At 41.0% G+C, this 6,009-nt stretch overlaps 1 protein-coding gene across 1 annotated transcript in view; it reads right to left on the bottom strand.

Annotated features, from left to right (window-relative positions):
• LOC310791945 (uncharacterized protein) overlaps window positions 1-4,390 on the bottom strand; it is a 72,124-nt gene extending 67,734 nt beyond the window's left edge. The window contains exon 1 of the mRNA XM_083653625.1: window positions 4,331-4,390. The gene's annotated coding sequence lies outside the window, so the exon portion shown is untranslated. The remainder of the gene's footprint in view (window positions 1-4,330) is intronic.
• Between the last annotated feature and the right edge of the window lie 1,619 nt (window positions 4,391-6,009).

Here is a 6,009-nt window from a genome sequence, read left to right as displayed (position 1 = left end):
TAACTATATACTCCCAAACTGACCATTGACTAACCATTAACTAATGAGTAATTACTCTACTAAGGAACTAACAACTAATCATGAACTAATGATTAACTACTATACTCACAATGTGACCTTAACTAATGATGAACTAATGATTAACTAATACATTCACGCACTGACATTTTGGAATCATTAAGTAATGATTAACTACTCTATTTACGAGCTGACATTTAGTAATCATTAGGTAATGATTAACTACTCTACTCAGGAAATTAGATACTAATCATTAACTAATGACTGCCTACTCATTAACTATGATTAACTAGTGATTGACTAATGCCAAATTTTTCATTAGCTACTCATTAACTGGCTATTAGTTAATGGTTAGTTTACTAGTAACTACTATAGTATTTGTGTACGTTATTGTAAAGTGTTACCCTTCCGTTGATATCTTTACTAGCTTGATTTCATAAATACAATCTCATTTAATCATATTCCATCAGGTAGGCTTCCAGTATAACCAGTCCTCTTTCTTTGTGTCTGAAGGTCCAGGTTCATTACTGAAGTTCATTACCCTATCTTCGCAAAAGCGGTAATTTAGCGTGTGCGCTCGTTTAACGCGAGCAATGCAAATTGGGGGCAGGCACAAGCGCATGCCTGTTATAATTGTACTGGGCATAGGCGTGCCACATGCCTAAGCTGGCGGTAAAATGTTGGGATAGATGCCATTATATCCTATCGTCAGCAGCGTGCAATTACTTTGCGCTAAGAGCTTTGAAAAGGACCTCTTAATCGCTAGAAACACTGGCTGTGCTTGAGCGCACCATAATCTCCGCACTGCGCAGCACAGAAACGTCATTACACACGGACGTGCCATGCCAGGACATCAAATTCTGCTGCTAAAATTCGGTAACCAGCAGATTATTCCGTGAGGCAATCAACTATAATTCACTGAGAAACTTTTATCACATCGCAAGGAGGGGTTATGGTAAATGGTTATTGAGAAAACTTGTACACTGTAGCCTACTTGCAATAGGTTATTCTCCTTCACCTGCTTTAGCCCGGAGGGTCATTGGCATCACAGCCGATCTGTCACAAGCTCTCTCCATCTCTCTCTGTCCTCGGCACGAGTCGGCAGCTCAGAGCTCAGTGTTTCACTGAGTTTTAATTGAGTCCACTGTAAATCCTCCAATCTTTTCTTGTGTCTCCGCCGTTTACCGGCAGCAAACACGTTTCTATTGTCTCACCCCAGTCAACAAAATAACCCGAATTGCAAGGGTGTCTGGTGGGGCTGTTCCCCCCACGAAGACATTTTTTATTTATTTTTTTAGATCTATGAAGAATTACACACATCGGATTAATATACTCTTTAATATGCTGTGGCTTTAAAGTGATGAAAAAAATATTCTCTCCATATTCTGCAAACAGTGTTTCTCAACCACTGGGCCGTGGCCCACTGACCCTCAGAGCACCATCTAGTGGGCTAGCGGACCTCTCACATCAAGATATCAGAATGATAGCTTATCATTTATTTGGGCAGCTGGTCCTCAGAATTATTTCAACAATCAGAAGTGGGCCTTGAATTACAAAAGGTCAAACATCCCTCCAAAATACCACATTAGCCTACATTTTTTTGCCTTATTTAGCCCAATTCCCAACAAGCTACCATGGCATGGTCAATGGATGCCTTAAGTCTTCTAGTTTCATATGATACCAGTATCCTCACTTTAGCTTTAAAAATGAACGCAGATGCTATAGAGAGCCCCAGGAACGAGTCCGGAAATCATCGATGCTAACACTCCTGGTTCTTCACTGTTTTCGCCTATGGGATTTTTGAATGGGTTTTTGGCGTGATGCTTCTAAAAAATTATCTGGGCAACGCAAGCTTAATCAAACGTGAACCAGTGTTTAGTAATATCACCTTCACACATTTTATGAGTTTTGAAGCTTTTATGTGCCGTTAAAAGGGCGGCTAGCTAGCAAACGGCTAAATGAGACTACACTGTTGAGTCGACAGGGATATATACGTCAATAACGTCATCACTTCAAAGGACGAACACGGAAATTCTCTTTCCCTCACCTGGTTCAGCCCGTTCAGGCCGGGGTAATCAGTGCACAGCAGCGCACACATCAACAACAGTCCAGGTTTGAGTGCTGACGTGACGTGGAAGCCTATGCGACACTGTGTAGTTCTGGATTAGCTTAGCTCGAGCTTTTTACTTCTAGGGCTCGCATTTACGCTTCAAAACTCATGAAAGTGGTCCTCATGTGTGAAGAATATCCGGCTGAACACTGGTTCGCGTTTGATTAAACTTGCGTTGCGCAGAGACCTTATTTGAAGCATCGCGGCAAAAACCCATTCAAAAATCCTATAGACAGAAACAGTGAAGGACCAGGAAGTCCGGGACTTCCGCGTTCTGACTACAAAAATACATAATCCCTGGGGCTCTCTATTTGCACCCGGGTGTAAATAGCCAATGGGCCTAAAATCAGAAAAATTAAACTGCTACAGCCTCTAAAAGACAGCAATGTCGGCTGCAGATATCGGTTTACAGAAATTTCATCTGACCACTAGGGGGTGCAACTGCACCCCGTGCACCCCCAGTAAAATCGCCAGGGATTGGTAGACCATACTAGAGGTCTTCACGGGTCTACTCGGACCTATAGGACCCGGGACCCGACCCGAGACCCGTACGGGGCCGGGTCCATATTTCTTATGGTCAATTAAGGTCCCCACGGGTCCCGGGTCTATTTATCCTTATGTGTAATAAGAGTGGATCCGAGAAGACCCGTGATCAGCGCTGATCACAAGAGAAATGCATCAAAACAGCGCACGTGAGGCTTGTTGTCACAAACTGCAAGTAAATCCATAGAGAAAATAAGTAGCAAAGAGCGTTCCCATCTGCAACGAAAATTACATTACTTCCTTGTTTACATGAGGCACATGTATTGTGAGTGCATGGGTACACATGCGTCTCAGGCAAACAAGGAAGTGATTTTCGTTGCAGAGAGGTAACCCTCTTGGAACCATTCTTGCTGGTTCCTCTCGCTATGGATTTACTTTGAAAATGACAGTTTCGCGTACTTTGGATTATTATTTGATGATCACATGGTGAGTACACAAGTCACAACATGTATGTGATTGTTTCTAGCGCTGTTGTGTGTGTTTTTGGGCGAATGAACGGCGGTAGCATAGAGACTGCCACTACTGTACTATCTAACTAGCGTTAACAGTACTAGCAGCCCCCATGTTTCACTGTGAAACGCACTTTCTAATGCACGCCACGCACAGTGAAGATGTTGGCGGCATGTCCCTTCGCATTTAACGTTAGCCATGTGGCTTTTCAGTCATGCATCTGCATGGGTCTCAGATTTCTAATAATATACGGGTCCACACGGGTCCGACATTTATCGGTTCTGAACGGGTCGATCACACACACACACACACACACACACACACACACATATTCAAGATTTCAAAATTCAAGATTTTTATTGTCACTCCATGGTACAAGTATCACGTGTGAAATTCTTGTGCTGTGGACTCCGTTTACGACATAGTACAACTATAACAAGGCATATGAGTGCAAAAACAATAAGCAACAAGGCAATAAGCAATAAGCAATAGGCAATAAGCAATGAGCAACAATAAGCAATAAGGCAGTATAGTGATAAGACAAGTCCGAGACAGTGGCATATTCACTGCACATAGGTGCACATGTCATGTGCATACGTTAGACGTGCTTAAACATTTTAAATTTGACGTATTTGACATACAGGTGCAAATAGCATGTACCTTATTAAACCTACAATTAAACATTAGACATACGTAATGGTAGCAGCTGCAGTACGGTACGGTACGACTACTACACTATTTGTGTATGTTAAGGAGTCTCGTGGCCTGCGGGAAGAAACTGTTCCTCAAGCGATTTGTGCGTGCTTTTGGAACAGGCTGTTGGAGAACAGGCTGTTGTGGGGATGGTTTGTGTCTTTGATGATCTTCAGGGACCTCCTGAGGCACCGCCTCATATATATATATATATACGGTATATATAAGCTCATTTTGGCAACTAATTTGCCATTTTTGCCCATTTAGTTGGCCCTATTTACCTAATTAAAAAATCTGGCTCCGTTAGATGTTAGGTCACCACCATAGGGTGCTCTTTACACTTCCTGAGAGATTCAGCCCGATCGCAGGTAAAATGGCATAGCTGTGGCCGAACACAATTCTGCTCACTCACACTACACATTGTAGTCATTTCTGGAAAGGACCTGGATGACACACTGGGGGAGGCTATGCAATGACTCAGACAACAGAAAGATTGTACTAGTGAGAAGAACCTACCCCTTTCCAGAAGAAGGCTGGTGTGTAACATCAGTAGAGCCATGCTGAGGAGAGCCTGGACTCTCCTGCTGGACCCTGGTACACAGAGAGGAGGCAAGTCAGACAGACACAGCAAGTGGACACCAGAGACAATGACAGTGATGATGATGACAACAACAACCTCAACAGCAACAACAATAATAATAATAATAATGATGATAATGATAATGATAATAATAATAATAATAATAATAATAATAATAATAATAATAATAATAATAATAATAATAATAATAATAATAATAATAATAATAATAATATAGTAATAAAACCATGGTACACAGAGATGAGGCAGGACAGACAGGCACAGCAGGGTCGGGTATCCTTTGGATTTTAATGATTCAGATTCTGCTTATCGATTCCGGTTCTTGATGATTCTGATTCTTTGAGGGACGGGGTCAAAACAGGTCACATGCTGATTTCACAGATAAACATTTACTTTTAAAAACCTTGACGCAAGCCTTATTCAGTCATTCATATTCTCAGTTGACTTCATAGAGTATTCTACACATCTGTAATAGTATGTAGGTAATTCTGACTATGCAATATCATGAAAGGTACAGTATGTATGTATGTATGTATGTATGTATGTATTATCTGAAGTTGTACTGTTTGTACAGAATGTATTTTTATACAGAATGTAAATTTTGTATGTGATATCTTGAAACTATGCAAGTTGTTTGACCCCAGGAAGAATAGCTGCAGCTGTGCTGTAGCTAATGGGGATCTTAAATAAAGACAAAGACAAAGACAAAGACATAGAGTTTATGGAACATATTTTTTTGGTTGCTGTTATTATATGAATCAATGCTGTCAAGAGACATGCTGGTGTTGGAAGTAATCTATGGAAGTCAATCACAGTAAGTTTTACAGTCCAGAAAGAGCTAGTGTGTAGCTTTAGGAGAGAGGAAGACATGCATACATTCAACTGGCAAACAGCCACAACAGCCGGACAGACTCCTTTTTACTGGCAGACTACAAATCAAAGTGCACCTGAAATGTGTTTAGGAACCGATAGAAGTAGAACAGGTATTGGATTTGGTTCTAATTTAGAATGGAGTGGTGTTTGAAACGTGGCTTCAGTTCATACAGCTCCAAATTACCACCAGAGGGCGCTCAGAGGCAAATTAAGAAACTGTTGGAGTTTGTTATAATCTAAACTGTTCCAAACTGTGCCATACAGTGGACTGCAGTCAGTACAGAGGCCCTAACGTCAATCATAGTGAATGAATCTAAAATCTAAAACAAGATGTAAAGATCAAAAGATGAACTATGATGTTGATAAATAGATGTCTTGACCTGAAGAAACAGCATAACTTGTATCAAAGTTGTCTCATGTCTGTGGCAGAGGAAACAGGAAGTAGCCTACGCCTAGTTTTTATGATGACATTTTACATTGTAAAGCACCCTGCTTGTCCTGATTACTGTAAAGTAAACAGACCAAAACACAGACCACAGCTCTGTTCACACACTGTCACAAAGAGCTGTTTATAACCAAACACAGGCTTCTGTAACACTGTCTTATAGTCAGACACCAAAGTGTTTGTTACTAATAGCCTATAATATGTAGCACTGTCTTACAGTCAGACACCAACATATTTGTTACTGATAGGCTAGCCTACAATAATATGAGGAACATT

Source organism: Poromitra crassiceps (assembly GCF_964638095.1).
Source record: "Poromitra crassiceps genome assembly, chromosome: 17".
Classification (NCBI taxonomy): domain Eukaryota; kingdom Metazoa; phylum Chordata; class Actinopteri; order Beryciformes; family Melamphaidae; genus Poromitra; species Poromitra crassiceps.
This window is presented reverse-complemented; position numbering and strand designations above follow the sequence as displayed.